We start from the raw sequence: 14,186 nt of genomic DNA, 5'->3' as shown, positions 1-14,186 counted from the left end.
ACTACCTGCAAGAAGAAAAATACATTTTTGGGGAGAGGAAGATAACATCACCCAGAGCTTCAAATTTTCTGTATAATTTTTCATACCTAATGACCAATCTATATGACTGAAAACCAAAACCAAACAGACAAAAAAAAAAATGGTAAAGACAGATGTATAGTAGATCCAGACATTGGAGTTATTAGACACAGACTTAAAATAACGGTGATTAATATTGTCAAGAAATTAGATGACAATTTGGAGACTTATTTTGCAGAACTGGAGATATACAAGAAACTGAATGGAAATTCTAGAACTGAAAAATATAGCAATGGAAGATAAGAATTCAGCAGTGGGTTTCACGCCAGATAAGACATAGTTGAAGAGAGGAATAGTGGATTGGAAGGTAGGTCAGAAAGAGATAGACTGTTGCTCACAGAGGCAAAGGATAGAAAACACAGGCAAGAGTGTAAGAGATATGATTCCTTTAATTTAAAATTAAATCTTCTTGAAGATATAAATATGTGTAATTGGAGTCCTTGAAGGCAAGGAGGGCAGAGAATAGGGCAGAAGCAATATTTTAAGAGATAATGAGGATTTTCCAAAACTGATGAATGGTTTCAATAAATACTATAAACCCTTGGCTGGATAAATACAAAGAAAACCACACACTAAGGCACATTGTGGTAAAATGCTGGGTGGCTTAAAATCACTGCTTAAGTCACTACTTGACAGGAATGTCTTCACCTCAATGGGTAGCACCATGGCTATGAATTTCCACAGTTGCTTACATAGCTTTGCCTTTAAATTCTTACCAGACACATCTCTCCTTGGGGGAACATTTTCCAAGGACCAGCTTTTGCCCTTAGTAAGGTCTCTGTGCACCCAGAGCTGGAGTTCTCCTCTCGCTGCACTTTTGTCTATAATCCTAGGGGAAAAACACTCAGTGCCTAGTGTGCCCTGGTAGGTCTCCCACTGAGGGGCTGGATGGGGTATAGGGTAATGGCTAAGAGCACAGGCTCTGGAAAGAGGTTGCCTTTTTTGTTTGTTCCACCACTTACTCATCATGTAATCTCACTTCTTGAAGCTTTACAGCCCTAAAATGTACAATAAGGATTATAATAGTTACTTACACTTTTTAGGGTTGTTATGAGAATTAGATGAGCTCATGGATGTAAAGTGTTTATCATACAGGAATGAATGGAATTAATGAACGAGTTTCTTTTTAAATCTCCTTGACCCATGTCTTCAGCCTGATTGGTAGCCATGTATTCCTTCCTTAATAATAGCTGAGGCTTCTTCAAATTTTTGTGCCTGGCTCACCCCAGTGGGAACTAACATGAAAGGAGAGGAGGTGGTGTACATTTTATATCAGAGGAGAGAGCTTAAAAATTAATCTCCTTAAGTATGTACAAGAGTTGGTGGACTTCGCCCTTCAAAGGAAGAAGTAAACATTAAAGTTAGAAAAGTTTCTGAAGAACCAGAGAAATCAGACCCTGATTGGATCAAATAAAACACCTGGATGGGTTAAAGGATTTTTTTTTTTTTTTTTTTTTTTTTTTTCCTTATAGTTAAAATTGCGACTCTCACTACCCTGACCCAATTAATTAACTCCTGTATTCCCAATTCAACTGCCTTCTGACTACTGTTAAGTTCTTGGTTAATGCATTCTAAATATATCCATATGAATTCATACATATTTCCTATAATTTTTTACATATACGCACACTAGGTATTTTACTGCAATGTATTTTATTCTCATTGTGTTCCTTCTCCTTAGGTAAATACATATTTATACAAATCAAATTGTAATTTTAACTACATTGAAGAAGATTGGAAATTAAAATAAATCTTACTCAAAGAGTAATTCCAACCACTATTAGCATCAGCCTGTCTGATATTTGGCTCTCCTTGTTATCACTGAAGAGCATTCAAAGAAATAAGAAAAATCTCCATCCACAGAGCGCTGACTGTGTGCCAGGCACTGGGAGAAGCCATCACTGTGCAGGATCTCATCTGGTCCTCACAGCAACTTGGAGAGGTTTTTACTTTAGGCCCAGGGCATCATTTATTTTTTTCACTAGGCAGAAATTTCATTTAAATATGAATATAAAATTATTATTATTATTATTTTTGGCTGCACCACGTGGCATGCGGGATCTTAGTTCCCCAGTCAGGGATTGAACCCGTGCTCCCTTCAGTGGAAGCACAGGGTCCTAACCACTGGACCACCAGGGAAGTCCCCACGAATATAAAATTATACAGAGGTAGTACTGGGTGTTTTAGTCTGTTGGGGCTGCTATGCAAACTACCACAGACTGGATGAATTATGAACAGCAGAAATTTATCTCTCACATTTCTGGAGGCTGGGAAGTCCAAGATCAAGCTGTCAGTAGATTCAGTGTCTGGTGAGAGGCTGCTTCCTGATTTATAGATGGCTGTCTTCTCGTTGTATCCTCACGTGTCAGAAGGGGTGAGGGAGCTCCCTGGGGTCTCTTTTATAAGGGCACTATTCCCTTTCGTGAGGGCTCCACCCTCATAACCTAATCACCTTCCAAAGGCTCCACATCCTAATACCATCACATTGGAGGTTATGATTTCAACATATGGATTTGGGGGGAACATATATGTTCAGTCCATTGCACCAGGTAAGAAGTGAATTTTTCACTCTGTCCCCTTGTCCCAATTCCTCTCTTTTTTTTTTTTTTTTTTTAAATTAATTATTTATTTATTTATTCATTTATGGCTGTGTTGGGTCTTCGTTTCTGTGCTAGGGCTTTCTCTAGTTGCGGCGAGCGGGGGCCACTCTTCATCGCGGTGCGCGGGCCCCTCACTATCGCGGCCTCTCTTGTTGTGGAGCACAGGCTCCAGACGCGCAGGCTCAGTAATTGTGGTACACGGGCCTAGTTGCTCCGCGGCATGTGGGATCTTCCCAGACCAGGGCTCGAACCCGTGTCCCCTGCATTGGCAGGCAGATTCCCAACCACTGCGCCACCAGGGAAGCCCCCAATTCCTCTCTTATTTATATTTCTTCAGTAGATTTTTTGCAATGTTTCCCCAGTATTTTGAAGTTTTTGTTGTTGCTGTGGATGGGATGATTTTTTAAAAACAATTTCGAGTTGGAAATTTTTGGTACATGGGAAAGTATTGATTATTTTTCATTTATCTCATGTCCTTTGCCTAACTCCTCACTCTAATGAGTGCTAATGGTCTTCAGCTGTTTATCTTTTGGATTTACCAAACACTGGTTGGTTTTCTCATTTGCAAAATGTAGATAGTGTTGACCTTGCAGAGCTTTAATAAGGATTAAATGAGATAAAGGAGCTGAGCTTAGTGCCCGGCTTAGTGGGGGCTTGATTAATATTAACTTGGCGGTCTCACTACTATCGTTCTCAGGATAAGATCTTTTTCTGTGCGACTCCACTGATTGTGGAGAAATGGATCATGGAGAAATGATATGATCAGAAAAGGCTCCGCTTACAGCTGCTGATACAAAGAGACTGACATCAATCAAGGGGCTGCCAATAGTTTATCGTTTTTACTCTTTAAATTTTTTAAAAATTGTGGTAAAATTCACATAACATAAAACTCACCATCTTAGGGACTTACCTGGTGGACCAGTGGTTAAGACTCTGCGCTTCCACTGCAGGGGATATGGGTTCGATCCCTGGTCGGGGAACTAAGACCCCACCAAAAAACAAAACAAAAACTTACCATCTTCACCATTTTTAAGTACAATATTGTCTCATGAAGTACATTCACATTACTGTGCAACCATCACCACCATCCATCTCCAGAATTCTTTTCATCATGCAAAACTGAAACTCAGTACCCATCAACAATAACTTCCCACTCCTTTCTTTCCTCCAGCCCCTGGCAGCCACTGATCTGCTGTCTGTGTCTACGAACTTGATGACTCTAAGGTACCTCATGTAAGCGGAAACATATAGTATTTGTCCTTTTGTGTCTGGCTTATTTCACTGAACATAATGTCCTCAAGGTTCATCCATATTGTAGTACTTGCCAGAATATTCTGCCTTTTTAAAGCCGAATAACATACCATTTTATGTATATACTACATTTTGTTTATCCATTCATCCGTCAGTGGACACTGGGGTTGCTCCCACCCTTTGGCTATTGTGAATAGAGCTGCTTTGAACGTGGGTGTATAAATATCACTTTGAGTCCCTGCTTTCAATTCTTTTTTTAAAATATATTTATTTACTTATTTGGCTGCACTGGGTCTTAGTTGCGGCACACGGGATCTTCGTTGCCACATGCAGGGTCTTTAGTTGTGGCATGCAAACTCTTAGTTGCGGCATGTGGGATCTAGTACCCTGACCAGGGATTGAAGGCAGGCTCCCTACATTGGGAGTGTGGTGTCTTACCCACTGAACCACCAGGGAAGTCCTCCTGCTTTCAATTCTTTTCAGTATATATGCCAGTGGATTTTTGAAAGCACTGAGGAAAAAAATTCCTGTGTGCCTTCTGTGGTTTCTGTAGCCTTTGAAAGAATGGGCTGACCAGCACACCCTGGGCATCTTAGGCTGCTGTGGCAGAAAGGAGGTGTCTGCAGCTGATTGTCACTGTGTGTTGAGCTTTCGAAGTCTCCACCAGCCTGCTGTCTCAGCACTTGGGGCTGCAGAAGGCATTGGACAAATGCAAGATTTGCTGCTCTTGTTGCTACCCACAAATGCACATTTTTCTATTTTATTGTGTAATTCCAACTGCTAAAATGACCCTGTACAATGTGGAAACTGCAATCAAGCATCAACATGAAGCTTCCAGGAAAATAAAAATGCAGCAGGAAGAAACAGCAGCAGGAGAAAGAAATTACTGGGAAACACTCACAAAATGAAATGCCTTGGCTGTTTTTTTGTTTCCCCCCTTTGTTTAAGTGCTCTATTTTATTCAATGCAGCATTGTTTGTAATAGCGGAGACCGTAAACAACCTTGATGTCTGTCAGGGGGAGATGGTTAGATAAATCACAGTCCTCCATGCTGTGGGAGACTGTAGAGCTATAAAAAGGATGCTCAACCTTTCGGTAGACAAAGATCTACCAGAAAGTTAAGTGAAATAACAAAGGCAAAATGCTGAGTAGATTGTATAGTATGCTGTCCTTTGCAGAAAAAGGGAGCAAATAAGACAGTGCGTGCGTGCACATATAATATATTCTTATGCTTCTTGTATATATATAATGAAACTCTGGAATATGCATAATAAACCAATATCGTTGGTTAGATTTGGGGGTGGGAAGGAGGTTTTCACAGTGTCACTTTTTAGATATTCCTGAGCCATGTGAATAGATCACCTTTTGAAAATCAAGAGAGAAAGGGCTTGTATTTTTCCACCAGCTTGACCATGGGAAAGGCTCAAAATCTAAATTAAGTTGATTTATAGGCAACAAACAGTTGCACAATACCTTGCAAGAAAAACAAATGTCTGTTACAGGCTATTTAGAATGTATCTTCTGGTTAGGGAAACCAACAACTTCTGATTCCCACACTGGAGATGCCGAGAGGAGATAGGGAGGGAATGTTGCTCAAAACCGCACTTTACAACTGACCCTAAACTCTCAGGAGAAAGGGGAGAGTTGGGTCCAGGGCAGGAAACCAAAGCCAGGGTTGGACTGGGACTGGTTATACTTGGGCTTTTTCTCTCTCTTACGTCACCAAACCAGGGCAATAGCAGACCTTTGATTGTATGGCTGGACCAGAACTTTGGGTGCTTGAAACCCTAAAATCTAAAACAGCTCATAAACTAGCAGGCAGATGAACACACTGATTGATTGAGTGCCCACCTCCATGTGTCCAGAGCTTCTATCACACCACAGGGTACCCAGGCAGGAATTGCTTGAGCTTGGAAAGCCCAAGTCGGGGCTTTCTGTGTCTGTGTCTGTACCTCCAACTCACCTGGAGAAGCTCAAGGTAGGGCCTCTTCTCCCTACCAGAGAGCCATCACTGGCCAATGAATAGTCTTAAGGGAATAATGGTGAACTCAGAAGAACAATTAAGAGACATCTGAAGATCAGGAGCCCTGTGAAGGAAGGAGGACTGCCAAAGTCAGAGACTCTGGGATGGGCTGAATGAGAGAATCCTGAGATCCAGTGACATTTTATCTACCAAGTTGCACTTGAAACAAAAGGACACAGGAAAACTGAAAATAAAGAGGTGAAAATAGATACACCAGGCAAATAAAGCTCAAGGAACAATTTTAGTGTCAGACAAAACAGACTTATGGGAAAAAAATCAAAGACAAAGCAAGGTGTTGCATGCTGATAAAAGGCACAATAGACCAAGAAGATCTAATGATCATAGACATATGCCCTTAATATTATACCTTTGGAACATATAAAGCAACATATGGTAGATGTAAGATGAGAGATAGATAAATCAAGAATTATAGTTGTAGATTTTAACATATACTCAAAAGCTGATAAATTAAGCAGAAAAAATAACCAAGGATACAGAAGAGTTTAATAACGTGATTACTTAACCCACATTAGCAGAGATAAATTTAAGCAACACAGAATATACATTCTTTCGAGCACACACAGAGCAGGCACAAAGAGATTTATGTATCATACCACAAAGAAAGTCTCAGTGAATTTGAAAGAAATGGGGTACAAAATCAATATTAATAGCATCTCCCTTACTCTAGAAATAACTCATTATAAAATGAAAAGAAAACCAATTAAAATACAGAAAAACAACTTCAAACTCCACAAACCTATAAATTTTCTAGGAATTAACATAATAAAAATTCTCAAGACCTTTATGAAGAAAAGTCTGAAACTCTATTAGAGGATATAAAATAAAATGTAAGTAAATGAAAAGCATCCAGAAATTGACCCTGTATAAATGAGGATTTGGTATTTTATAGAGCTAAGGAAAAGATGGATTATTTGGTAAATAATCTTGGGAAAATTGGGTTGTTATCTGGAGAAAAATAAAGTTGGGTCCTCGTCTCTACCATATCCAGAAATAAACTTCTGGTGGATTAAAGACCTAAATTTAAAGATAAAAGTGCAACGTTATAGAAAAAAATGTAGATAATTCTTTGTGATCTTGGGTGGGGGGGATTTCTTAATAGATGCTCAAAGTGTATACAATAAAGAAAACAATAGATTTGAATACATTAAAAATAGGCTTTTTTTTGGCTGCTGTTAAAAGGTAAATGCCATCATCAAAGTAAATGAATAGGTAACAGCTGGTAATGTATGTACAACATCTATGACTGAAAAAAAAATTGGCTTTAGCTTCTGGAGTGTGGAGAAAGACATCTAAAAATCGGTATAGAAAAAAGGGAAATATATTAGGGAAAAAAATTAAAAAGGGAATTATATGAATAGGGAAGTTACAGAAGGGGAAGCCTGAATGAATGATAAGTATCCAAAGAGATGCTCAATATCAGTCAGAAAAACACAAATTTAAATAGTAATGGGATCCTATGTCCATTTGATAGCAAAAAAAGCCCCAAACAAACAAAATCTTTACGCTTACGTCACTCCCCTGTGTAAAAGCTTTCAGAGGTTCCCTATTTAGGAGATAAAACACACACCCATGTTGCCTGTGTGATGGACCACACACCCACCTCTCCACTCTTCTCCTTTGCTTCCTCCCATCAGATTTGCATTTTAGTATAACTCTAATAACTATAGAGATTGGAGAGAGAAGATACTAGAAAAAGAATGACTACTTAGAAGACCATTGAAATAGACCAGGAAAGAGATGCCTAAACTGGGATACAGAGGAGGGGTCAAAGCGAAGAAACACTGAGAGAGAAGGAAGGATATACAGACCTTTGCTGGGTGGCAGGGAGTGGTTGTGAATGGCTTCTAAGATTTGTCTTGGGCAACTTGTTGCATGGTGGTGCCATGCATCGAGAAAGGAGAAGGTCTAGATCAGGGTTCACTATGTTGAGGCTCAGACAGCCATAGGAACTTCAGGAGGGGATGTACAGTTGCAGCTGGCTACGAAGGCTTGGCATTTAGAACGGTGATCTGGACAGAGCTGTTGGTTACGCGTGTCATCACGCCACAGGAAGTGGTTAACACCATTGATTCAGTGAGACTGTTGCCTGAACCATAAAACACACTAGCCCCCTTTGTTCATAAAGGTGCTTTCTCATTACTGGCATGACTACTTTTTTTTTTTTTTTTTTGCCAGAATACGATGATCCTCCACCACCAATTTGACCATCTCCTCATTTTTTTTTTTGGTCACATGATGAAACTTGCCTCTTGTTTCAGACAAACTTCATTTCTTTGAAATATTACTGATTGAAGTTAGTGGTGGAGATAATTAAAGTAAACTAGTTTACCTGGAGATTCAAATTCATGACTTTGGCCTCTTTACTACTATTGCTTTAATAAGCCAGAGACTTAATATCTGAATACAGTATCTGGCATGAAAATAAGTGAACTTGAAAGCGAAAGAGCCTTCTTAAGGTACTTGTTTATTAGATGACATTTTGAATGAGTTGTAGGTTAAACTGATAATTGCTGTTACTAAAACTTCCAGGCTATTGATATTCAAAGATTTATGATCTAGGGTTACTTTCTAGTGCTAATAAGTATACAAATTCAAGTTGCAGAGGTTCCAGAAAAGTGCCAACAGCTAATTAGAGGCACTTGATGTATAAACTATTGTGACATAATATGAGCCACAGGTATGATTTTTCCCTCAGGCTGTTATCTGTGGATAGTCTTTCAGTGTAGACTATGAGCTAAATAAAGAACATGGGATTTGGGGACTTCCCTGGCGGTCCATTGGTTAAGACTCTGCGCTTCCACTGCAGGCGGCATGGGTTTGATCCCTGGTCAGGGACCTAAGATTCCCATGTGCCGCTTGGAAAAAAAGCAATTTAGAAGAAATAGACACTACAAGAACAAAAGCTTCAAAGCCATATTTAATATTCTCAGAGCAATAAGAGAATAGTTTATCTCCATGAAGTTAGAACAGGATGCTATAACTATGAGCACAAAGAGAAATAAAAAGGGGGGGCTCCCCCTTGGGGAAAAAAAAGAACATGGGATTTGGAGGTAGACTTGAGACCTAGCTCTTCCACTTACCAAATGTGTGTCCTCTTGGGCTGTGTGTTCTGCGGTTCGAAGATGGCTAAGGCAGTTCCGAACATCCAGAAGCAGCAAAAGGGAGTCTTTCTTCCCGCATCTATGTGAGTTATTAAGAGACGTTTCCCAGAAAGCTAATGCACACTTCCCTTCAAATCTCAGTGACTCGCATTGCACTGTACACCCAGTCCTGAGCCAGTCATTGGCAAGGAGGGGAATGGAATTAATATGTTTGGCTAGACCATGTCTCTCATGTTTCAGAATGTCATGATCCTGTGTCTGGGTATGGGTCTATTTGTATCCATTGTCAGTTGATCCTTTCAACCTGCAGACTCATTCTTTAAATTCTGGAAAATGTTCTTGAAACATAAATAAATTAATTTTCTTCCCTTTGGTTTTTCTGTACTCTCCTTCTGAGGGCACCCCTCTTATTTGGGTGTTGAACCTCCTGGACTATTCTTCCTATTTCTCTAATATTTTTTCATCCCTTTGGCTTTTTGTCATCTGAGTTTTTCATTTTGGCTGCTAAAAATTTAATTTCCAAGAGCACCTCCCCTTTTTTCTTGTTTGTGCTCATTTTTATAGCATCCTGTTCTAATTTCATGGAGATAAACTATTCTCTTATTGCTCTGAGAATATTAAATATGGCTTTGAAGCTTTTGTTCTTGTGGTGTCTATTTCTTCTAAATTGCTTTTTACTCTTTTTGGTGTCTTTCATTTTAAGGATTTTCCTCAAATATCTGGTAATTATTTTTAAGATTGAGACACTAAGAACCCCAGTGGAATTGGGCTTGTTGATTGAGAGCCTCACCATGGGTGGAGGGACTGTTTCATCGGGGAATTTCTCCTATTCTCCTAACTATCTTTGTGTCTTTTCTCTTGAGTTGGCCAGAGAAGAATTTTCAAATCTCCTTCTTGGGGTGTAGAAGCCTTGTTTCCTCTGGGTTCTGAGTCAGGGAGGGGAGCTGAATGTTTCCACATTGATATGTAAATTCTTACTTAATCTTATTTTCAGTATCTTACTCTGTCCCTCAACTATGGTTGGTGCTTCCATCTTTTTTACCCACTCCAGTGAATAAACCTCTCATTTTCTGCCAGGGTGGGGCAGGAGCAGCTGCTGAAATACATCAAGTTGGGGAGAGCATCTAGGGGGTCTGAGAAAACTGAGATGGTGGTATAATGTTTCCATAGACCCAGCACTAAGTTTCCACTACTATTAGCATCTTACATTGGTATGAACATTTGTTACAATTAATAAACTGATACTGGTACATTATTATTAACTAAAGTCCATAGTTTAGATTCCTTTAGTTTTTTTTTTAATGTCTCTTTTCCATTCTAGGATCCCATTTAAAATACCATGTTACATTTAGCTGTCATGTCTCTTTAGGCTCCTCTTGGCTATGGAAGTTTCTCAGACTTTCCTGGTTTCTGATGACCTCGAATAAACACTAATGGTAAGGTGTTTTGTAGGATGCCCCACTATTGAAATTTGATGTTTTTCTCATGATAAGGCTGGGGTTACTGGCTGTCGGGAGGAAGACCACAGGTAAAGTGCCATTTTCGTTGCATCATATCAAGCGTACGACCTATTAACATGATTTGTCACTGTTGTTGCTGCCCGTGATCACATGGATGACCTAGTCCCTGTTAGCTTTCTTCATTGTAAAGTGACTCTTCCGCTGCCCCCGCCCCATTTCCATACTATGCACTTGGGAAGGGGGGCACCGTGCATAGCCCAGGCCTATGGAGTGGGAGCTACCCTAACTAGTTCTTAAACAGACTTTCAACCTTTACTCCACTTCCACAAGTACCTGGTGCTGCCAATTCATGAGACTTTTTGAGGTTCTGAAGCACAAATTATCTGGCATCATTGTTTTTCCCGATGTTGACTTATGATTCAACTTCCTTTTATCTGCTGTTTGATTTGATTTCCTGATTTCCTGGTTCTGAATTTTTGTTGCTGTTGTCTCTTCTGTTTTCCTTGTCCTTTTGGATTTATACTGATTTTTTTGGATCCTTTTCTGTAATTTCAGTGAGGATACTAGGAGGGAGTAGAGACATAGTAGTTTTAAAAACATGTCTACAAATTCTTTGATACTGTTCCCGTCAAGAGTTGGAACTGAATTCCTCTCTCCTCGTATGTGGTCTGGACTCAGTATTTTGCCTCTAATAAATAGAACATGGCAGAAGTGGTGATATGTCACTTCCGAGATTAGGTTATAAAAAGACTGTGGCTTCTGTCTTGGATATGTGTTCTTGCTTTCTTGGATGACTTGCTTTGGGGGAAGTCAGCTGCCATTTTTGTGAGCATCCCTATGGAGAGGCTGGCGTGGTGAAGAGCTAATGCCTCCAGCCAACAGCTGCAAGAAACTGAAACTTAAAAACAATTACATGAGTTTGGAATTTGATTCTCCAGTCCCAGTTGAGGCTTGAGATGAGTGTACAGCTTGACTGTGCAGCTTGACTGCAACCTTATGAGAGACACTGAGACAGATTCACTCAGCCAAGCCACTCTCAGATTCCTCATCCTCAGAATCTGTGTGAGGTAATAATTATTTGCTGTTTTAAGCTGCTAAGTTTTGGGTTGATTTGTTATACAGCAACAGGCAACTAATATAAGAGGTAAATTACAAATGGAGACTTTTATAAATGTTAACTATCCCTGTATTTAGATACCATCGTGAATTTTTTGAGAATTCAAGTAAAGATATGAACTATTTTTTTAAGTAAGTTTTTTGTTTTGGAAAAATTTTAGATCTATGAAAAAGTTGCAAAGACAGGGAAGGTTTCCATATACCTCTCACCCAGTTCCCACTGTTGTTAACATCTTACATCGCCACAGTACATTTGCCAAAACTAAGAAACTGACTTGGGTACATTGTCATTAACCAAACTCCAGACTTTATTTAGATTTGCCAGTTTTTCCATTAATATCCTCTTTCTGTTCCAGGATCCAAATCCAGGGCACCATATTGCACTTAGTTATCATACCCCCGCAGCCTCCTGATGTAGTTTCCCAATCTTTCCTTATTTTTCATCACCTTGACAGAGATCTGAGCTATACTGAAATTACTTTCATTTGTTGGGTTGTGTTTCTTTGTGACACTGCTAGGAAAATGAGCAACGGCTTTATAAGCTTTATAAGAATTATAACACTTATCCCATTTGATAATTAGTTTTATATTTACTTGTGCAATTATTTGGTTGTCTGCCTTCCCCAGTAGCCTGTAAAATCCATGATGGTAGGGGCTATGTTTGCTTTTGTAAACCCAGCATGGTGTCTGACACATAGTAGTTGCTCCATAAATATATGTTGAATGAATATGTTCACTTATACATATTGGCACACATACAGAGTTAATGATCCTTAAGTTTTGTGTTTTTTTTGGCCACGCAGCATGTGGGATCTTAGTTCCCCAACCAGGGATCAAACCCGCGCCTTAACCACTGGACCACCAGGGAAATCCCATCTTAAGCATTTTTAACGAATGAATGAGTCTCAGTAGTCCTCAGAGGACTTAGAATTGTGCCTTAATTATAGTAAGTCCTAAACAAATAATAACTGTTTGCCATACACACTGCCAAATGCTTTACCTACCTTAGCTGAATAAATAAGCATACAATTAAGTTACATAAAATGAGAATTGCAAAATTCTAAGAGACAGTACTCTGCCTCTTCCAGATGACGAACTCTTATTTAATGCCTATGAATTGTTCCTTTCAGTCAAGCCTAATGCAGTTGAAGAGAAGAAAGATGTCAGAATGGGCACAGCGGCTGCTCTCCTAGAAACAGCACACTGAGTAAGTATGGTGTGTCTGGGTGCCACGGAGTGGAAGGAGAAATTGTCAGTTTCTCAGGAGCAATGTATTCAGAGAAAAACATCACAAGTTAATGACACAAGGGAAGAAAATACAAATTCCTAGGACTCACCTCTGCCACTTTGAAACCTAAAACCTAAGTTCAGAAAACTTTATTCTAATTAAATAAAACTTCATTTTAATTCACTGCAAAACTTTCATCCAACTCTTAACATTTGAATTTTAAGATTTCACTCTTTAGTATTACTATTCATATTACTATTCGCATTTTAGTTAAAATGCTAAGTGCAAATCATTTGTTGGACTTTTTTATGGTGGGGAGAGGTGGAGGGTTGATGGCACCATCTGGGAAATTCCATCTTAATGGAATTTAGGAAATAAGAAAAGCTGAGCTGGTGATGTCTACGGCGGAAAACAATAATGCTTTCCAGGGGCAGCTCAACTGACATTATTACTAAAAGCTTTACGTGGTGCTTTATATATAATTCAGAAATAATAATAAATGTGAGTTGAACTTTTGGCTCCTCTCCCAGATTAAATCCCTTGAATGTTTAATGTTTATCTTATAGAAGACACACAAAGAATTCAATTTTAGACCTGTATATTTATCTAAATGCAGTGAGTGACCACTTTTTGTCTGGTTTTTGTTTTGTTTTTTTTTGTATAGTGAAAAAGTAAAAATGTGCTTCAGAGCAAAATACAGGAAAAGTCATTAAAGTAAAAATTCAGGATTGGGACTCTGTAATATATTTTGCTAGTGGCAGCATAGCCCAATAAATCAGGTCTATTTGTTTACTTTCTTTATAATTGATTTTCCATATTTTTCAGCAAGCCACAAAAATTCAGCTTTAAATATGTCTGTTTTTATCTATGACCTTCTATGGGAAGAAATTACATGTGCCCGTATTTTAAATTATTTGCCCTCATGAAATTTACATGGCCTTACTTCCAGATTGCTCTTCCATAAAAGGGCTCATTCATTTATTCACACATTGTTTGTAAACGCTTTACATTGGATTCCCAGTGATTAGCTCAGTTTCTGACATATGGTGGCATTGTATACATATTTGTTGGATGAAAAAATATTGTCTGCATGCACACAACATCGTTTTGAATGTATTTCCTAAGCCATGGTCACTTGAGATGCTCATTTTCTTTCACTACATGTTCTCCCTTTCTTTGATAGTGAAAGAACTTTTACCTTGGCTCTGCCTTTAGAAGGAAGGGACTTTCCCTCTCCTTGCCACCATTCCCCCTTCTTACTGGTTGGAATGTAGACAAGGTGTAGAGCCATTGTAGACAGATAAAGGC

At 39.0% G+C, this 14,186-nt stretch overlaps 1 long non-coding RNA gene across 1 annotated transcript; it reads left to right on the top strand.

The window, feature by feature from the left end:
* The first annotated feature begins 486 nt into the window (after positions 1-486).
* On the top strand, positions 487-13,075 carry LOC309642825. Its single transcript, XR_014253395.1, has 2 exons — positions 487-2,658; positions 2,983-13,075. It is a non-coding gene; the product is annotated as an uncharacterized lncRNA (long non-coding RNA).
* The last annotated feature ends 1,111 nt before the right edge of the window (positions 13,076-14,186 follow it).

This window comes from Balaenoptera physalus, assembly GCF_965194825.1.
Source record: "Balaenoptera physalus genome assembly, chromosome: 14".
Lineage (NCBI taxonomy): Eukaryota > Metazoa > Chordata > Mammalia > Artiodactyla > Balaenopteridae > Balaenoptera > Balaenoptera physalus.
Note: the sequence above shows the minus strand (reverse complement) of the source record. Positions and strands in the feature narration are given on the sequence as shown.